This window comes from Macrosteles quadrilineatus, unplaced genomic scaffold (assembly GCF_028750875.1).
Source record: "Macrosteles quadrilineatus isolate MER2022 unplaced genomic scaffold, UCM_ALF_1.0 Scaffold_4__1_contigs__length_99947679, whole genome shotgun sequence".
Lineage (NCBI taxonomy): Eukaryota > Metazoa > Arthropoda > Insecta > Hemiptera > Cicadellidae > Macrosteles > Macrosteles quadrilineatus.
Window position 1 is genome coordinate 51001724 of NW_026542597.1, and position 23318 is coordinate 51025041.

Here is a 23318-nt window from a genome sequence, read left to right on the forward strand (position 1 = left end):
TAACCTCTCACCGACTGCCGTACAGCCTCGAACTCCAGTGCCTGTGTCAGTGCGTCACTCAGGGTCTTAGGTCTGGCGAGCTTCACTGCCTGTTGAGTCTCAGGTTCACGTAGACCGTCTAGGAATTTATCCACTGCCAAACTCTCGTAGACATCATCCGTGACCGATGGATAGGCGTTTCTCACCAGACGAGCAATGTCGGCTTCAAATTCCTGGAGTGACTCGCTGGGTTTCTGGATCCGGTTCCGCAGTTGAGATCGGTAAAGCTGGTCCATGTGTCGATTCCCAAAGCGCATGTCCAATCTCCTCACTAGTTCTGGGAAATTCTTCCGCTCCGCCATTGGCATAGCATGCAGAACTGCTAACGCATCACCCCGTAGTGCAAGGTACAGTGCTGAAGCCTTTGTCTCCTCAGTCCACCCATGGACCATAGCCGCTGTCTCGAAGAGAAGCATGTAGTCCTCCCAGGGGGTTTTGCCATCGAAGTGAGGAACGATGTTCTGTGGGGCAACGGCAGCAGTGGTGGGCGCTGGCTTGGAGATCGTTTCTGGGGTGTTATCCTGCCGAAGTTCGTCCGTGCTAGCCGATGACGCAGGTGTGAAGCTTCCCGACGCAGCCATCTCCTGCCTGAGCTTATCAACTAACCTATCTTCTAGATTTTTTTCTAAACAATTAAATTTCTCGTCCATTTCATTCATTCTACTTTCTAAACTATCAACTTTGCTCGAATATTCATCTAATTTGTTCAGCATTTTTGATTCTACATTTGACATTTTTGTCTCAATATTAGCTTCAAGGTTTCCTAACGCTTTACTAGTATCTGACATTTTTTACTCAATGCTAGATTCTAAGTTTTTGTTATTTTCTAACATTTTTGACTCAATATTTGCTTCTAGGTTTGAAATTTTTGACTCTAATGCTTTGCTATTTTCTGACATTGACTCTAATGTTTTGCTATTATCTGACATTTTTGACTCTAAGTTTTTAAGCATTTTATTGAAATCAGATGTTTCAAATAAAACATTATCTGGGTCTTCACCTGCATCAATAAAAGCTTGTTTAAGGCGTGCCTGAAGGGCTGATTTAGTTCCACTAGTATCTAGATCTCGTTCTTCTAATTCTCTCCTAAGATCAGCTACTTTTAATTCATCAAGTTTTACACCTTTGAAAGCCATTTTTATGCAAACAATTAAAATAATTTTACAATAAATTATTTTGTCCTTTGTAAACAAATGTAAGACACAAATTGCTAATATATAACCAAGACCCTGATTTTTACTAATATCTAATCCAACTAAAATTAAACTCAATATTTTACTTTTAAAATCGCCAAAATAATGCCGCTTTCTGACACCAATTGTTGCGGGCTTAGCAGGTTCTTTACAAATAAAACTTGGCGATTTTATAATAACTATTTATTTACACTAAATATTATCTATTTACAAATTTTACAATTGCCTAACACCTAACTAACCCTATCTAAACCTAGCTAAAGCCTATTCTAATTTACAATGGTTCTACTTACAGCTAGCCTCTACAGGAATTATCACTACTTCTGTCACAACACTGTCACTACACTGTCACTAGTGTCACTACACTGTCCTACACCGTTACTACACTGTCACTCTCACTAGCACTACCACAGGTCACAGACACGCGCTTGCTGCGAGATTCTCGGAAGGCTTAACTCAACTCAACTGCCGTGTGCCGGAAGACGGTCCCTTATATAAGCTTGCCGTGGAACATTCTAGAGACTACTCGTAGGCTAGACAAAGGTGTTTACAGATCGCTGTGGAAGCTTCTAGTAGATGTCAAAACCCCTATTGACGTAGTCCGTTGACATGGGTCTATTGTCTTTCGGAGAACCCGTGTAAACAAACAATCCTTTTGAGACGACGCCTGGCTATTGTTGCGCGGGGCTCCTGGCTTGTAACAATATACTGTACACTTTCCTCGATTAAAAATCCTGAAAGTTCATTTTTATTTTTTCTGAATCATAAAAAAATGGACGTATCTTTACTTTAAACAAATTTGTAATTTGACATCATGTTTTTAAAGCTATAACCATTGTTTAAATGTAAACAGAAACGAGACGGAAAAACGCAAGATACTGTTTTTGTACCTTCCAGAAGTGTTTTCTGGTTTAAAGGTTCTTCTAATCCTAAAATATTAGTTTTCGATGTGACAGAATATGTATCAACAAATGATTTTAAACTGTTTATGTTATGAGTTTGTTAACTACCTACTTTTAAAAGATGCAGCAGCTATGAGTTCCGTAAGTTTATAACGAGCGATGTTAATTACACAAATGGGACGACAACACTTGAGTCTCGAGACTAGAGTCAAGAGTCGGGATACACTGTTGGCCTCCAATGCCAATCTACATTTCATAATTGAAACTCTTTTCACTTCTATTAATTTCCTAAAATATTTTACAAACCGATTTCGTGGATGGTTTGAATGATTTTGAGTAGCCTACAATTCGTTCTTTTAGTTAAGAAATAAAATATTGTGCCAAGGTACCAGAATTAAAAGGTAACCGAAACTGTATAAAGGTTTTACTTCGTAGCATATAAACCGTAAGAGTAGGATGCTACAACACAAGAAATTATTATTCTAATTTTTAGGTTTAACCCAAAAGTCTGATTTGCTAATTCATATATTACTACTCTATTTAAGGAAGTTAAATATGGCAATTTGAACTCTGTAACTACACAGATTGAATAATTGATGTAATCACACAATTAGTTGATTGACAACTATTTTAAGAACAAAATGAAACACACATAATGTCCTAGATTTTACAATGCTTAACACATTTTTTTAGAAAGTAAATAGTAAAAAGTAAGAAAAAAACAACGATACGTTCATCAAAGGGCATCAAAATTATAGCTATTTAACACCAAGATATTACTATAATTTTATTTTTGGATGCTTAAACTGATCTAAGTAACCCAAACTTGTAAATCTTGGAAATTAAATGATTGATAATCCTGAATATTTTACGAGTGTTTTATTCTACTTCAAATAAAACAACTAAACTAAGATCTGTCCATGAAAATGCTAGTAAAGATATCTGATTAAGGTTATCATAATTATTTGTTATAACTGTGAAACGAAAATATTATTCTAAACATTCTTTCCTTCATCAAAAGCCTTTTTACGTCATAATGTGCTACATTGGTTCACTAATTAGCAAACTTTGGCAAAATAGGTGAACGAACATCAAAGACCTGCTGAGGCTGGTGACATGGAGCGTTTCACGTAAGTCATTTACACAAATACGGAGAGTATTTGAATGTTGGAATTGATAATTACTATACAAATATAGTGGAAATAGATGCTCTTCCTAAAACTATAGAGCCACAGTTTCTTCAGTTATCAACACATTGTTCGATACGTCAAATTGATGTTTATAGTTTTAAACTGTAAGGTTCGCGTTGCTTTAACTTAAAATCGTCTATATCTTTTTCATACAAAATGCCACTTGTATACACAATATTTCCAAAAGAAATTAACTATCCTTGTTATCCCTTCTATATAAAGGTTCGTGATACGTTGATGAATGCTAATATTGAAAGTATCTCATGTATTTTTCAGCTGTTTGGAACTGAATTATAATATAATAAACTTATACAATATATTATGTTATAGCAGAATAAAAAACTTTCTGTTTCAAAGATTGTCTTTGTCACAAAAAAAGTAATTGTCAAAAAATGAAACCTTCTTTTAGAGCCCTTTATCTAGATTATAAACGTATTTTCATGAAACCGATTTAACTCTACTGACATATACATTTATAATTTTATCGATTGGTAAAGTCGAAACTTAGAAAGTTAACTAATGTGAAAGGAAGTTAAATATAAAGTTGAAAACTTCGGGTTTAAGTCACTTTATTCCCATAACAGACTGTTTCGTGAAAACTTCTACAGATATAAAATGTTTCATCACTTTTAGGAAATACCATCCGGTGCCTAGTTTGGCTCGGCTTGTAGTTATATTTCATACAAACATAAAAGGGCTTCAATTATAATATTTTGTATACACCTGTGTTTAACCACAATCTTCAAGGGATATAATTGTTCAATTACGTGATCTTTATCCCTTGTAAAAATTTCAACAGGAAACGAGGAAAAGACTAAATTAAATATTCAGAAAAGAACGCAAATATAGATACAGAAATATTCTCACAATAATATTCTACGAGGGCATGCAATATTAGCTGAGAGCTTAGTGTTAGAAATGTGTTAGTTAAACATTTTAGACTATTTATTTTGTAATTTGCTGGAAGTCACAATGTTTGAATTTAGTTTTAACTATTTCCAACACATCTCTGATCACTCATTGCCCTAAATTGGGTTACAATAACTTTCGCTCATGGTTCTTACATTTTGCGACACAAGCGTTCATGTTGGTAATGGTACAAATTGAATTGGCTTCCTCCGTGATGGAATCATCTAAAAGTTCCCCCCCCCTCACTTATGTTACATTACCTACCCCCGTCCTTTGCTGAACCCTCCTTTTCCACTGTGGGAATGTCTCCGGGGCTTTTAGGTTATAGGTAATCATATATTACAAAAAAAACAATTTAATTTTGATTCATATGTGATGAGAAAGATAGTATTTTTTCTTGATCAGTTAAGTGATCTTGTTGAAATCTAATCGAATAATCATTTATCATCCATGCGTTATATCTTCCTTTTCAATAGAGGTAGTAGGTCTTTAATCGACGAAGAATACGATTTGTGTGATTTAATCCTAGTAATATAAAATAATTTGAAGTTTGTGGAGCAAGTTGATCTAGTGGTAGAGCTCGGGGCTTCGAAGTTCAAGGTTCAAGGTTCAAATTCAACCAATTACCAATAAATGTTATCCATGTCATAATGTAGTGGCCCTCTAGGACTATCCTGAATTAATGTGTACAACGTCTTAGGATGAGATGGTGGAACATATAAAAAGTAATTGACTAGAAATAAATAATAAGAAACCACGTAGACTTCTATTTTAACCGTGCTTAACTACCAAAACCTATTTTGGTCGCTCTTATTAGACTTCAACATTGGATTGCAACCCGTGGGCCTAATATGTTTTTTTTTTGTTTTTAATGAAGAGTATTGAAAGTAAAAAATATTGACAACGGTTATTATACTTTTTTATTAAATTATTTTGATCAAATTTTGATAGTTTATTTCATACTAAACTGTTAACGTTCCACTCAAAAGATTATTTTATTTGATTTATGACTTATGTTTTATTTAAATGGAGGATAAATATTGCAGTTTTAAAGAGATATTTTAGTGAAAATCTAATCGAGGGAATGGAAATTCGCTTAGTCTGCACTGCCCTGCTAAGGAGAAAGGCAGTATCTGCAAAAACCTGAAATGTGGGAAAACTGGCCCAAAGTTTTTTTGACAGCTGTAATATGTTTATGACCGTATTCACATTTTTTATCGGTTTTTAGATGAAAAATATAATTTTCCTTCTTTTTTCACTTAAAAACAAAAGAAAATGCATATAATCCATTTAAAAAAGCAGATACTGCTGTTTTACTTAGTAACAATTTACTAATTATAAAGTTGCTGTAAAGCAGTATGTACATACTGCTCTTTTGGTTAGCAAACATCACCAGTTATGACAGCTTAAGAAAGCAGTATGTACATACTGCCTTTTCTAGAGCATAACCCCTTTCTTCAAATTACATATACTGCTTTGTTAATTTGAGATTACATTATTAAATTTGTCGTTGAAAGTTGTTATTGCAAAGTTGTAACGACTGTTCGAGATAAATTCCATTTGTTGTGTTTACTATGGAAATATTAAAAATCTGGAATATATAAATAAAGACAGGGTGATGTTTAATATAATGTATTTCTTCATTAAAAAAATTAGAGTATTATTTAGTACATAAAAACAAATAAAATTCTTATGAAAACTGATTTAAAACAGCTTAATAGTAATAATAGTCTTTAGATTTTAAAGCTACAGTCAAAATTTTGTCACACACAACTTTGTCAACATTTTTTTCAGCCATCCGGAACCATTATTTCCTCTTACGGCCTCCGTCTTGGTTCACAACTTGAGGTACTGGTAGGGTTTTCCAGAAAACCTTTCGGTTTTCAGGTAAAATTTTATCTAGCTCTTTCAAAATTTTGTCTCTTTTTAGAGGATAGAATCCTCTTGGCACACCCATTGTTTGAGGAGCACTGCTACCCGCCTTCATGTTTTTCATTTGCAAAAAGTCCAATGTTTTGTAATCTTCATCAGGATCAAAAGACTTTTTATACTTTAAAACAAAACTTCCTTTCTCAGCTTTGACATGTGCAATTTCTGCAAGTTTTGGTCGAGTAGGATCTTTCAATTTCTTTTGAGAAGAGTTGTCCCTCCACAAATAAAAATCGTCTGATGTCATTTCAGCCACACAAACATTTCCCTTATGGGTTGATTTACAGGCGCTGACAAAGTCGTTGAAATCGTAAGTTTTGCCTTGTTTCTTTAAGGCCAACTCAATTTGGTGATGTGTAGAGTCTGCAGACATAAATGTGTGGCCACTCTCAAAATACCACAAGTTAATTTCTTCAGCAGATATTTCTTTGCTGTTCACAACATCAACCAAAAACGAGTACAAACACCAGTTCTTGTTCTGGCTTGAACAATTGTCGAGCCACAGATTAATATTCTTAAAGTCTCTGTACTCCTTAAAAAACTTATAAAAGGAACTGGTCAGCTCTTCTTTGTTGCATTTGTTACACTTAAACACCATTTCATTCAAAAAAGAAAATACACTCACAGAAAACAAAACTGGTTTAGCTTACAATCACTCATGTGTCAGTTCCAACTAGTGAGGTTAGCTCATGAACAAATCAGACTTACTAATTCAAAGAAGAACCACACTCATTTCCCTCGTTTTTCACTGCTCTGTTTACAATATTTAGAGTTAGTTTTCAGCTGTTTATTAATGTCACACTGGCCAACCATTTCTATAGAACAAGGCAGTAACTAAACAATTAGATGAGTACTGCTAAGTAAAATAGCAGTATCTGTAGGACACTACATAAGAAAGCAGTAACTGCAGAGCATATACTGCTTTTATTCTTAGTACCTGTACTTACTGCTTTCTTTCTTAGGAAGCCTAGGGAAAGGTAACAGATACTGCCACTGAATATGTGCATAACTAAGAAACCACTGTAGATACGGCTTTTTAACTTAGCTCAACGGATTCAGCGTAGTCTAAAACATGGGAATACATGTATAACTCAATATCGAAAATTTTGCAGATACTGCCTTTTTTCTTAGCAGGGCAGTGCAGGATTGCTGTGGTGGGGGTGTTTTAAGGTATGCCGAGTGACAGATATAAATCAACGATTGTTCTTTAAAAAAATAACAGTGATGAAACTAATATGGAAACATCTGCTTTCAATAGGAGGCGTTTACTGAGCCTTTAAGGATTTGCAAGGGATATAAGGTATCAAATGATATCATCGTATTTTGTATGTCGTCGTTTACTTCTTTGTTTGGTTTTTATACGTTAGATGAATTGATGATACTTTCGAATCTCGTATAACTTGGGTTGATGGCGAATATTTAACTAATTTAATGACTTGTTTGGATGGTTAGGCCAATATTCTCGTATAACATAATATTCATGTGGAATAAGATCCAGTTGACATATCCATGTTAATTTTGTTAACGCAATATAACCATTTGTCTTGTGTATTGCATAATTAGCTCATCTGCTTTCCTAATCTTTCCTTTATGTGTTGATATTTTAGATCATGTCCTGAAAGTGATATATAATGAAACGTTGGAGTAATCACAAATATAATTGATTAGAGAGAACTAACAATCTTGTATTTTTTATTAACTATTGACTATGTTACTGAAGGAAAATTTAATGAGTTAAAAGCGAAACACTAAAATGCAATCATCTAATATTACCCACAACTTATTCCACTATACAACAAGTACCTCTTCTCAAAACCTTGGTAAGTCTTAACAAAACGAAACAATGAATATATTAAATTTAAATTATGAAAAAAGTATATTTCTGACTATAATGTTACACGAAGGGAATAGGTTATATGACGGGCCTGGATTGTACCGCTTTTGTTGATCACGGTATAGATTGGATTGATGAGATGGAGGCTGCTCGGAACTAGACCCTCTCAGGAGATTGATCCCCAGCTGGCTTATAGTGAGGGTTTGTTGTATAATACTGTGTAATATGAAGGGAATAATTTAATGTTGTATTTTAGGACGGGCCTTGCTTGACACTATTTGGCATAATTTCAACGTTAAATAATGAATTACAGAAACAAGGAATTGTCTGGCCTTAAAAACATAAAATTGCTATCAACACAAACAAAACACTAAATCATTATTTGAGAAAGAGTGATAATTTGATAGAGTATAGTAATTTTGGTATGATCCAAAAATATCAGCCGTGGAATGTTATTAGTTTTACCATCGCTTGCGGCTGGATATTAAGATGATCCTAAGTTGTTTGAACACACGAAAATAAATAATCTCGTAAGGTATTTTATAGCACACAGATATTTAACGCCAACCATTTGGTTTTGTAAGGCTAATTAAAACTAGAAAGCAACATTTTTGTAACAACAGGTATTGTACCACTGAACCTTTTGCAAAACGCAATCATTAGTGACGAGGTTCCTCCATAACGCTGTAAGATTTGCAGCAAGTGTTGTATCCTCCAATATTAAGCCTTATGCTCAAGGGTAAATATACTGCATTTTTATTACTGTCAGAACTGAACAATCCATAAGTATTTCCATCATTAACGTAACACGTGTCTAATCCTAATAGATCTACTCTGCCAGTCCAAAATTAATGTAAACTTTGTATTCTGAAATTCAACTATCTAAGGAGCAATCTAATTTGTGGTTTAGACGTCTTTTAAATAACTTTTACGCCATATAAGATTGCTTGAACACCTAAAAGACTTAAGAGAACACTTAAGAGGGCAACTATAAATATGATAAAATATTATTTGGAAATAAAATGAATATGTTTACTTTCACAAAATCGGCTTAGTTATTATACCTGGAACACTACAGATAGATTTTAAAAATACCATCATGCGTTTCTCAGTTAACAAGTTATTTAGTATAGCTTTAAGAATTAAATTACCTTGAGCTAAAAACCAGCCAACAAAAGCAATTTGATAGTATTACGATTAAGTATCGTTTCAAAAGACGATTAGGTAAAAAGTTCTGTTGTAATGATTTTATTTTTTAATTAATTAATTGTGACAAGATAATCTATTAAAATCTCTCCCACGTCTTAAGGTGAAAATAGTTTCTAAGAACTATTCCGATTGAATGAAATCTTTAAAACATGAAACCTTCTCGACCTACTAAGCAGCAGAACACGTGGATATCCGCTGAAATGTTTTGTTGCAAAGTTCATACTGGGTCATATTTGCACTTGGAATCGAATCCCTTTAGTATTTTTATTATATTACACATCTTAAATAATCATGAAATATAAATAGCATCAAAAAGCTTTTTTTTAAGAGAGAAAACCAAAAATTATTAATGGGATACAATTTAATTTATTTGGTTTTTATATTTCATACAGTACTCTGCTTAATATGACCATTATAATATGTAAATATAAAAATTGGAAGGTTGACCTGATAAATGTGGACGTGATCCGATTTTCACGCCACCCACAACCAAATAATGAGAACACAGCTTGTAAGCGAAGTTTTTCTAGCGAATCCTTTAGCTTTCCATGAGTTCGCGCGATGCAACCTAACATCCTTACAACTCCCATTTGTCTCGACCGCTGCATGTAAACGGTAACTAATAGTGTTATCATTTAATCCCTGGTAATCTAATATTAAGTACTATAAACTTAACAATAAGTATTTATTCTGCAACATACCGTGGCAAAATGAATTTATTTTACACAACACATAATAGTTTAAATAAATTTAAAATTCAATAGTATGTTTTATTTCTCTTAAAAGGTTTCCCCTTATAACTAACACTGTTGACTATGTTGAATTAAAGGAGAATACAAGTCCCAGAACGACTTAAGGAGCTTGTCATTTAGCAGCCTTCAGGGCCGCCAACCTTGCATCGATAGATTTCCCTAGGGCCCTTAGGTTTGTCCCTGCCGGTGATCACACAGGTTATAGCGGTGGTTATACGTGTTTTATGGTATTGAACGTCGGTCGTATAGGTTGTATAACCTTTCTATAAAACTGTTCCCTTTAAAGTTTATTAGTAGGTCTAAATATTAGAAGAGTATTTTGTGAACAGTTTTATTAGTATGGATTCCATATATTGTACACCTATATGAGAGATTTACTTACAATCATATCAAATCATTGTATTGGGCCAAGTTAAACACTTGCATTAACCAGCTCAATACAAAATCACTATACTATCTGTCATAAACAATCTGCTCAAATTGTAAATGGATATAGTAATGAAATTATTTAACATTTTCTGGGTTAATCAGATTAAACAGATCTTTTACAGTTATATTCGTAATCGATCACTTAAAATGATTGTTATTTTAACCAGGCTGTAATATGGCCAGTGTAAATTGAATTATAAATGAGAAAACAAGTTGTCCCAACAAATAAAACAAATACAAAACAAATTGGTTAAAATAAATTGATTTCAAGTTTGTGGTTATTAAGCAACGATACAAATTCAATAACAATACAGTTACTACCGTTCTTTGGTGGAGAACAATGAATATAGTTATGATTTGATTAAAAACTTCGTATTATTAATATGAAGTTTCGGAACTAAAATTATGTAAATATTTTATTTTATTTCTAAAGTCAGAACATTTTTTTAACAAAAGTAGGTTAAAGAAAATTAACTGTTTTGTCAAAGCTTTTTGTAATTTGTATGGCTTGGATTTACAACTGACATAATCAGTTTTAAGTCCGTCCTATTAAATCGGTTCCCTTTTTAATTTTATTAGAGACGTGTTTTATTTAACTTTTCAATAAAAATTCTCCAAATTTCCCCGTTGTAGGATAATTATAACGAGTCATAGTGTCTAATTGGTCATCACTGTGATATTGAGACTCAATCAGTGAATGTCACAGGTTGATTGCTCATTAGTTAACAGTTATGTCACGTAACTGGACCACAAAGGGTATTTAAAAACTAATAAACTATAAGTAAATACGTTCGTCCCTATAGAATGTTTAATCTACAATATATGTTTTTATTTGCGATATTTTTAACACCGATATTTTTTACGTTTTTTTTGTCAGAGAACGCTACGAACCCTGCTTGTTTTACCACCAAACGTCGACCAATTATCAAATAAAATTCATTGATAGTTCATTGATAGTCAGATACAAATGTTTCTGAGTCCAGTAACGACTCTGCTTGGATTCGAACCAGCAACCTTCAGATTTGAAGTCAGCACTGTTGTCTCTCGGCTATACAGGTGATTGTTATGGCAGACGGCTAGTTGAAATTAACCCACAGTGTAAGCAGGTCATAACAGTTGGTAAAGTTGAATGGCTGACAGTTTCAAAAGTATCTTAATGTTTGCAAGCTAGGTACGTTAATATACAGGGTGTCCAGTTTCGAACAGGAGAAACTCCATTAAATGGTTCTATGGGTCAAAATTGAAGAGGAACTCAAGAATGACACTCTTTCAAAAATCGTTTCGTTAACTAGATATCCACAATTTTGTGCTTTTTACATAAACATTTTTAGCTTTGTATTGTTCCAACTGTTCGTAATTAAAATAATTGGTGTTTATGTTTAAATAGAAGAGACACATGTTATACAAAAATAGTTTCATAGTTTGAAATAATATTTTTGTAAAAAAAATTATATCAGGATTGAACGAAAAAATACGGTGTACTATGGAGATAAAATTCATTATGAAATATTTGCGATTCAAATCGTTGTAAAGCGCCTGGTAAACAAAACAGATTGGTAATGCTTTGAATTGTTTTGTTATAAAGTATTATGAAGCAGGAACAAAAAAATCTTAATTTTCATCAGATTCTTTATATTACTTTATCCGAGATTATGTTATATTTGGTTTGTTTTGATATAACCCTACAAACCGTGGGTATAATACAAATATTAATGACATGTAAATAAGATAATAGTTAATTTAATTTAAAGTTAAACCTTTGTTATATAAAACTCTAAGTTTTGAAATGCCAAGTTTTCTTAATGTAAATGTTTCCAAATCATCTCTTTTGGGGCCTGAGGCAGCTCAATTGAGTAATTATCTCTTACTAAAAGTTTGTGTTTGCCTTTATCAAACTTGCATATTAGCGGTATTGGTAACCTTAATCTACAAACATATCTACTAAATTTCATATTACTGCTCCTATAAAATTAAGACTAATCAACACAACCCATATATTATTTTAGTAAATTTGTTCAACTAAGATTATTAATTATTGAACTAGAAACTGAATCTAATCATTGTTTATAATAATATCATTTACGAAGTAGTTAAAATAGAGTACCGCAACAATTCCTCATCTAGATATATTTTATAAATGACCCATCATGCATCAGCAAAGTTAACAATCAGACGCTTATGATGAATTTACCGTATAAGAAACAAAGCGTACGTACTATCGTAATATAATTTTATCACATTCGATCAAATAAGCGCGTAAGAGGAGTAGAGTGTTTTTGGTGAAATAAGATGCATGTTGTATCAAATGGGCAAATAAAATAAATTGAATATTTTTATAATAAATTAAAAAAACTGACTTTCGTAAACGATACTTAGATATAGTAAGTAACTATCATTTGCCTATTTGAGAACTGATCTCAATGAAACTTTTCATAAACAGACTGTCTCAAATGAGTTTCTTATTAATTGGTCTGTCGTGTACGACGCTGAAGGACCGTAAGCTATTTCAATAAGCTCCAATATTGACTCTGGTTCCCCCAATAACACTAAGAACGCTTGAGTGAGTGATTCCAAATACCACTCTCAGCAGCCCTTTTACCACACGACGACACCTGGATCTGGAACGATCACTAATGCCATGTTCAAAAGTATCGTGAAAAGTAAAACTATATTTAGTTTAGGGCTTTGAGGGTGGGGATTGGGGGTGAAAGTAAAAAGATTGGTATTTTTTGTGAAAGAATAAGTGGATTATCATGTCGTTGGTTCGAAAAAATGTTACGGTAAATTCCAATTAAGAATAGACTTCTTTATAATCTTGTTCAACAAAGCAGTTACAGAGTGACAAAAGATTAAATTAAGCACTTAAAAAAAATGTAAAACGCATTGAAACATTTTACTTTTTCTATGAAATCTATTTTTTGTAGATAGGGGTGTTTAGTAAATTAATTAATGTATTGAAGTGATGGACTAAGTTTGTTTTGTTTTGCAAAGGCGAATTTTGATTTTAGTCGCTTACGAATGTTAGAAGAGTCCTTTAAGGAACACAAGTTTGCCGGACATCACTCTTCCTCAACGGGCGCTAATTTTTAATAAACATGAAGCTTTAAAAAGAGTAATCTTAGCCTTTTTTTCAAAAGAGTCCTGAGGAATCAGGCAACCCTCACACACTTACAATCACGACTTGCACCTCCACTTTCATCAACCGGCCTACATAAGGACAATGGGGAAGGGACTCACTTAGTAGGACTTACTTAAATTTTTTTTTTTTAGAAAGTAGGTAATCAAAATAATAATATATATATGTTTTTCCATTATTCTAATTTAATAGGGTAAATACATTATTTAAGTAATATTAGACATATTTTTTTAATTTTCCGTAAATGTGTTAACACGTGCAATATTGTTAAAAACGTTGTTTACTAATTAACATAATTTCAAGTCTAAACCATAAGTAAAATAAACCAATCAAACTTTGTGAAACAACAGCGTATCGTAAACATTAAGTGTTTATTTGTGCTATCTATTTAAGCATTTAGCTAACATATAGTTCACTTGAAAGCCTTACGCTATCTTACTAAAATACCCGACTACGAAAAGCTAAAACTGTTACTAATTTACCCATGTTATCAACTTAATAAATAAAGGATATCGAGTAAATATTGACCAATCAGTATTTAGTACATAGCTATAATGTCCGTAGTTTAGTCTAAGTAGGCTAATATTTTCATAATTTTAATTTTGTTTTGTAAACCAGTCTATAACTGATGAACGTTCTTGAAAAAAATTAGTTTTTTCGTATATCTAATTCGCAGAGCCAAAATAAGCTTAAAACACAAATAATAGAATGTAGAAATTAAAGGCACAACATAATTTTAGTGAAGTTTCAAAAAAATATTATTCCTAAATGTTTTTTCAAGTTTTCATATAAGCTTAAGACACTACAACTATGTTGTAACAAGCCAAAGAACAATCTTGTAGAAGGCTGACCAGAGTAAAGACAGGCGAAATCCCGAGAGCTTTAATGTTACTTTGTAAGGTGATAAAAGACGGTAGTTGGTGACACGGGCGCAATACAGTCTCTTAACACACAGAAAGAAACAGTGGGAGGGGGGGGGGGGTAAGTGAGTAAAGAAGTAGAGAAAAAGAACAGTCAAGTTTTACATTCGAATTTTTCCTTAAACTGAAAGAAAATATTTACATTTTAACAAATGTCTAATTCAAGAACTACTTAAAATATGCAACTATACTAAATACTGATAAGAGGTAAAATACAGAAAAATTGCATTTGGAATACCTGAAAAGAATAAAAATACGAAATTCGTTGTTTAGTAGATAGCATTACCCAACATTTCAAACAATTGGACTCTTAGTTTAAATTTTTGTATTGTGTATATAGTAGGATGGAAGAAAAAAATGTTTTTGATTTAACATGGAGAGTTATTTAGAACAATAACCTTTAAACAATAAAATGTTAACAATTGTTTTAAAAGGTTGAATCAATGGTATGTTAATTACAATACAAATGCACCATTTCTATAAGTTTTCTTGCAATTTTAGTAAAGTACACTTAGGTCCAAACATCAACGTACAAAGAGAAAGCTCACTTTTGACTCAAATTGTTTAGTAATGTCCTTGTAATAAGATACACAAACAAAAAAGTAACTGGATACACAATTGTTTTACCATTAATTGTGTTGGGGCTGGGGGGGGGTTGGTGATTAGGCCTATATTTTGTTATTAAATATTTAGAAAACTAAATAGTTAAGCATATGATATGCTATACACAAAAGTAATTTATAATAAATAGAGAAAAAAGTAACTTTGTAATCTCGCTTAATTGAACAATTTAAGAGTTACTAAAGGTTGAAAATGAATATTTTTAAAAACATTTTGAGCTCTTTGGAACGCCCTATATGACATTTTACCATGGAAGCAACTTTTTGTACTGATGGTAAATGATGATTGATTTCGATTGGACACTCCAGTTGTTATCACCCAAAAGGCGAATAGCGAACCACTTTCAAATCAATAAAACTATTATGTTTTGCTCAAAAATGTTCCTATTGTTCTGTCACGATGTGTTTTCATTTATGATATGCATGGCAATGAATAGAAAATATCTCATTCATTCAAATACTGGGATAGTAATTCCCTCTGGCAGCAATTCTATCTCATTTTCCCGTCTTAAGACATCTAAATCTATTTAGAATGCAAAAATTAAAATACCACTTATCTCTTAGCATTCCTTTTGTTGACAATAGAAGCTCACCTACCGATCAACTTCTGGTTGTGAAAAGGTCGATGTATAAAGATCCTTAAAAATGAAACGGTTTTATCCTTGACAGTTCATTAAATAAGTATGCATTTGCATAAATACACAAAAAGTAAGGCAAAATCTACTTCAATTTGTTTTTTATTATATTAAACGATTCTTAATCATTACTGACCATTTGACAATGAAACTTGTATGCAATCGTGAACGAAGAAAAAACGCACCATTCTCAATCAATTAAAAATAAAACTGTAAACCTCACATGACAGTGCACTAAATAATTATTTGCATGATATTTCAATCTGGAGGTTAATTTTTTGGCAGTCATTATCGTCATGCAGTGTTACCAACGAATTGTTTATTCATTACATTCCCCTTTATGATTACGAAAAAAACAAAGATTAGAATTAGTTTAAACGCCAGAGAAAAGAGATGTTTACATTAAACTAAATCCTAACGCAACTTCAATAATAACAGTGGTAAAATATATTAAAGTTGTATTGTAAAACATACAGCTTTAACGTTCTAATTTAACATTTCCCTCTCACAGCAACGGAAGCTTGATTGCTTAACACAACCAGCTAAAACAATTAAAACAATTTATTCAAGCCTGCAAGTTGATCAATTCGGACGAATCATTTTATCTGTTTATCTTACTAGTACATGAAAAAGGTAAAACAACTAAATTATAGTTCTCCGGCGATGGTAAAAATACGGAAAGTTGAGCACTGTTGAAAATATCTCTTACTTAATTCACATCTCTCTAAGCTTATGAATCTTCAACGTTTAGTTACAAATATCCTGATAACAAGACTATTCGAAAGAGGAAACTGTTTATAGTTACTTCTAATTACATTCAGTTTTTATTTCATCGTATAAAATCTTATATTTCCTTGCCGACTATTCGGAAGTAAACCTCTTAAACTAGGACACCGATAAATGGTTTGACTAATCGGATGATTACATTTCGTAAATATTAATTTATGTCAAATACAATTTACATCCGTGTGGGTTTCTAATGAAAACAATTCAACCTTGGCTAGTGATAGTATCAATGTTGTAAAGGTAAAAGTGGTTGTTCGCGTGAGAAATTTCCTCCTTTCGGTGGTGACATTGATTACTCTATCTATAAAGGGTATGTATCAACTGATTTAATGAACCAAAGGTATAACATTTTTGTCTTCAAAATAAAAAAAAACGTGGATAACCAATTATAATAAACAATACAAACAAAAGAAAAAAACCTGTGTGACAATATATCGTGATTTTGTGTTCATTGTAGATATATAATCATTTTCTACAACAAGTACGTAAGTCAATTCAGATATGTTTTTCATTGTAACACATATCGCTACTAAATTTCACTTGTGATCTGTTGAAACCCATTCTTATAGTTTTAGGAGATCACAAATAATAAAAATAATATGATAAATCAGGTTAGGAATATCTTTTTAAAATTAATCGTTCTTCCTTATCAAAAAATGGCACATCAAAATATTCCTAGAGTGAATAGCCATTGCCAAAGACAATTTTTCATCAGTAATTTTTCGTTGATTACTAGGCATTTTATGTTTGTTTACAGCATTAAAGACAATACAAGTACATAAAAGTAAATAAAAAGGATAATATTTTACTGTTTAAGTTTTTATCAAAAATATGTTGTAGAATTCTTCATTTTACACTCATCCATCATGAATGTGTACAAATAATATGATAAATCAGGTTAGGAATATCTTTTTAAAATTAATCGTTCTTTCTTATCAAAAAATGGCACATCAAAATATTCCCAGAGTGAATAGCCATTGCCAAAGACAATTTTTCATCAGTAATTTTTCGTTGATCAGCCTACTAGGCATTTTATGTTTGTTTACAGCATTAAAGACAATACAAGTACATAAAAGTAAATAAAAAGGATAATATTTTACTATTTAAGTGTTTATCAAATATGTTGTAGAATTCTTCACTTTTCACTCATCCATCACTCATATTTGGATTAAAATACGCACCTAGGTGGTGTCCCCTTCTCAATTGGTAATATAATATAAATAATAGTCCTGATAATATTTCCTATTACGAACTTTAATTATTAACTCACCACAAGAAGATTTAGGAAACATGTGGAGCCATGTGTTACATGTGTTTTTTTATGTTGATTATGTAAATATGATTATAAAGGTGCAACTGATGATAGTTATCTCGAACTATTACAACCGAAATTTATATAAAACCATTAATAACCAAAGTTTAAATAAATAATACCATTATCGTTGACAGCCAAACTAAATCAGTTGCATTCCTGCAAACAGCCTGCTGTAATTTCTTGGAGTTCTATTGATTGATGATAGATGAAAGTTAATTGTAACAGAAACAGTTACCATACGCTAAATACAAAACAATATGTTAAAATAAACGTTAGTTTTTAATTAACTATTACAGTTATTGTAGCAGTGCCAGTTTAAACACCTAAATATTCTTATAAGTTATCAGTTTTCTGCCGTGTAAAACACTATAAAAGCAACAGCGCCGTCAGCGATATAGACCAACGTGTGTACTGTGAATATGAACGGTTCATGTAACGACCTAACATAGAAAATATTGTAATTCACGTTGAAATGAAAAGTTTGCGATGGATTTGTATTTTAAAATATATTTCGCTAAAGGCATATCAACATTCTAAACCTTTTAATAATAATACCTACTCTACTAAGACCAACTAACTACACTAACTGCAACAAATTATTGGAGTTTCTTGGATATAACCGGAACCTGCCTGTTAGAACTTTTTGGTAAAAAAAATATCTGTATCAAGATCCCTAGTAAAGTAAAAAGACAGGTCACCTCCTTCATGACATAAAGCGCTATTCCTGCAAAATCTTTACTCCTAACTAAACTTTGTAAACTTTGTGAGGTTTAATAAACAGTTCTCTTTGAAAAGCAATCAAAACTTAAAGCGATCAAGTGCCTTCCATATACGATAAAGAAACAAATGATAAACCTATCCAGTTCTAAAATTCCATTATAATCCAATCACTTTGCTTCTCTCAGTGAGATTAAACGTCACTTAGCAGGACTTGTTCGTTCGTCTTCAATTTAAGTCCACTTTACTGCCTAATTGCAATCTTTCTTTAATCTTTAGGACGGACATTGAAAGCTTTTAAATGCACATTCGTTTTCTCAATATATTCACACATAAGTATACGAGTATTGTGTCAAAATAACCAATAGTATTGGTCATATTTCCAAGACAATCCCATATAGATTATATTTTAAATTTTTTAATTTTTTTTTTTCAGAAATAACTGTGATCAACGATGTAAGCCAATCAAAGAATAAATTTGCATAATTAAAAATAGGTAATGTTTCGATGGAGTAGGCTAACAAATTAAATGGCTGTACAAGAGATTACACACATTCATACTAAGTTCAATAACAAGATCTCAAACCTAGATAGTGTATAGTATTTTAAGATAACTAATAATATATACCTTAAAACCTAACCCACCTAATTCATTTGTTAATACATATAAGTCTAAATAAATCCATAACGATCTTTTGGCGTAATATCTTTGACCAAATCTTTATTGTTTAAAACGTAGTCACTATTGCAATGGTTATTGGGTTTGAGAGTTGTAAATACTTACAATGAACGCGTTCTTACAATGAACAATAACAATAGGGAAGAAAATCCTTGTATGTACGTCGTATATCTGATAATTTTTTTTACAAACAAAAATAACATATTTAGGTTCTAAATGACATTACGGCATCTCATAGGATATCATAAAAAATATCAATAACGGAGTTTACAAATGAGTTTGTTGAACTAGATTTTCTTAGTAATGTTATTCAATCGATTATACATAGTGAAAAGTAAAAAGAAAATTAGATTAGTTCAGATCTTTTACGTGTTCTACAGAATTTTTTTTAAAAATAATTCTTGCACTTAATTTATTAACAAAACTACACAAGAGAATAATATGTATTGAAAAAGATAAATAGTCTAGTATAATATATGTTATCATAAAATGTAACCTAACGAAAGGAGGTACTTGGAATAAATGATTAGAAACCTAATGATTTGTAAAAGAAGGTTATTGCTACTTTTAATAAACCCAGCAGACGAAATGCCAAACTGTATATGTAAACAGTTTAATTATATTCCATAACATATTACACAAATACATTAAAATTTATAGGAGAATTTTTACTCTCCTTCATAATAAGCTTCTTTTAAAATGCTAAACATGGAGAATTGCTTCTTGTCAAGTGTTTTGCAAATTAGCGACATAGCACTGTATCTGACACATGTCTTCAACAGTCTTAGCTCATTATATACTACCTTCTAACTGACTCCCCTGAGTTATAATGTAAACAAATTATCATTACTCGGAGAGGAGCTCGGATCATATGATTTTTACATTAAAAACCATGTACAGGTAGACGTAGGGGATTTTAAAATAACAAATATAAACAATATAAGTTACAACTATTCACTAAAAAATGAAAATTCTTAGAAGTTTTACATGTTTTAACCTTTAATGTGATAACATATATGCTTTGAGGCCAGAGGGGTGGTACAGCTTTTGACCCAAGTTTGAGACGCTCCTCCTTCCAAACTTTCTTTCCAACTGTTCCAGGTGTTTGATATGCTAGCTAAGCTATTTCACAAAATACGCACACTTTTTATGATTAAATTATGTAATACTCAGTTAAACCAGTCACAATTCATTTTCAACATGTTTTCTTGACATGAATAAGAAATTTCACCACGAAAGCATCATCAGAGCGTTTGTACTGCGGATTTCCTATCCTTATATATAATACGTGAAGGCGATTTCTACAAAACACTACTCCTCCGTTAATAATGGACGGATTTTTACAAACAACGTGTCAAAATAAAATATTTTTTGTGTAGACGCCCACTTTCACCAATTAATGTAATAAAAATCCTCGGGCTTTGCCCCACAGGCCATCAAAGTTGGATTTTCTCCCATAAGATTAACATGGGGGAATTGAAATATTTAATTGGAAACTGTGTCCCCACTAATTTGAGAGATCAGCTGGGCGTAGGAACTTGGTAGGGGTGTCCAACGAAAGGTCTTGGTCTGTAGATGAGTTATCAAAAGAAAAACTAAGCAAAATCACTTAGGGCTCTGCCCCAGAAGCCTTTAAAGATCCCTCCACAGAGTTGTTTACATTTTGGCCATGTGAATAATACTTTTTAATAAAACAGCTGTTCCTTTTTAAATTGTATCTCAAGCAACACATATTTATTGGGAGTTACTGAATTCTACCAAATAAGTATTTGCAATGTTATTTTCTGATTTTAAAATTGATTTTCCTCTTTATCATGTCATGCCATGTTTTGCATTATAACGTTCCATTACGAAATCAGTGGAAAATCCATATTTCACAGCAATTCTTAAATTGTTTCTTATTGAACTATCTTATATATATTGTATATATGCCTACATTTTATCATATTATTATTCTACACATATCAAATAATATTTATGTAGAAATATCTGCTCTTATCGTGTCTAATAACATCCAAACATAGACACCTTGCCTAAAATGGTACCCATCTTGACAAATTATTTGCACCTGCCAGCTGCCTATATTAAGGACTTTGGCGCACTGGGTTGGTAACATTATTGAAAATAACACTACATTTGGGCTGTAAAATATGGTACAAGAAGAAAATACGATTTAAGCAGCTACTGTCATGACAGAAAGGTCATATTCCTTTTAAACTAGATCACATAATCCTTTATAAGATACGTTGATTAACATTATGTAAACGTCAATATATACGTAACAGCCAATTTACAGTATTTTTGCTTTTGGAAATGTCCCATTGCTATGTCATTTGCATTATTGGTTGCCAATGAAGCCGCAAGACAATATGAACTAGGAGGCCCCTAACAGTTCAAGAATAAAAGCCAACTTCACTTCAAGTATTCCACTACACCTAACATTCCGTAGAGAGATTATTTTGACAACTTTGTGTTATTGATAAGGCTGAGACCCCATGTCAAGGAATTCCAGCTTTAACAGTAACCCCACAGTCAATTTCTCAAAACTATGCTAGAGGGTTAATTTATTGGCACAGAAGTACGATATGAACTGACGCCACGTGACGAAGGAAAAATCAATCTTATCATAAAATCAATAAAATCATATTACACTGATGAAATCACAGAAGTGTTTAACTACAAAAGACCCACCAATACGATTTTAATACTATTTAAATGTTCTTCCAAAGGATAAGGAAGAGATGTCATATAACATACTAATAATAACTCCAATGACGTACGGTATGGGAAATACAGTATTTTAATCATTGAATGATCAACCAGAGTCGGAAACTAACGCAATTAATATCATTATTGTTTTTACACTTATTACTCTTTAAATAATGCTAAATGCTTAAAATATGTATATTTCACCAAATTTAACGCAGTTAGACGAATTAACCTAAGCCTTGAAAGTAACCGTCGATTTCGACGGGTATCCCCTAGTAAGCTATATTAGCGTAGTATAAGCGTACTTAGTAGGTACTCAATTATTAATTATATCGAGAAGTTTTTATTACAATAGACAACTACGTTATCGTACTTCAAAAAGGCTTATCATGACTGTATTGTTTATTAAATTGTCATCTATACGAAAACTACTTAGTTTCAGAACAGCTAAAATAGTCATCAACTTTACTGTAGATTTAACATTTTATTCCATAAATGAACTTTATTTCTATCATTACTTACATTATCCCCCCCCCTACAATCAATGACAACAAGAAACAGTTGACAAGAGATAAGAATTGATAAAAGTATTAGTAACAGTAACATCGTTGAGGACAGACAGGCGAAGAAGGGATTTGAGACGAAAGAGCGGAATTGGAACCGGAAACAATGATTTCCAAGGCATAACCTCTTCCATCCTCCTAAAGATGTTACACAACAAGTAATTTTGTTATCTCTGTATCCACGTAAACATAATAGATGAAATGTGTAGACATATCCTTAGGAATTTAATGGTCAAAGATTTATTAGCTTTTATTTCAATTTTCACACTTTATACAATATTCACTGTTCATCTGCGTGATCTAATGGGTTTGTTTATGTCAGTTGTGTTTACAAAAATATCTTTCATACATGTTTGGTCACCTAAGTAGACTCGATGATATAATACAACACGAATACATTTCAAAATATTAGTACTTGATATTTGGTGTAAGATAAAGATATTACTACACGAAGCTGTATACTGATAAAAAACAGGTACTCCTTTTATAGAGGTTGCTTGATGTTTGTAAACCTAAAAAAGATTATTTCTGGTTTTCAAACTCGTGACAACACTCGAAAGTAACAAAGCTTAGTAACTAACTATCTTAATTGTCGCAGTTGGTTAAAAAACTGAAATTAGTATGGTGTTTGTTCCAATAAATAACTTGTTATTTTATAAGTTGACAAAAAAATGGACATTCAGCTAAGAGGAAGTTAAACTAGACAACTGAAGAGGACGTCGATTGATGTTGGTAATCTTTCAAACTGTACAAGGATGGTTTTTCTGCAAACAGTTGGTTCGTTAAACGTTTACGAAGGCCGAAAAGAGTGTATGTTTGTTTAAGTTTTATAGATTTTTTTACTTATTACTC

The 23318-nt window shown here is 32.0% G+C and overlaps 1 protein-coding gene across 2 annotated transcripts in view; it reads left to right on the plus strand.

Moving 5' to 3' along the window:
- Positions 1-23318, plus strand: part of LOC128991802 (arrestin homolog) — a 413899-nt gene that overhangs the window by 70345 nt on the left and 320236 nt on the right. The window lies entirely within an intron of this gene.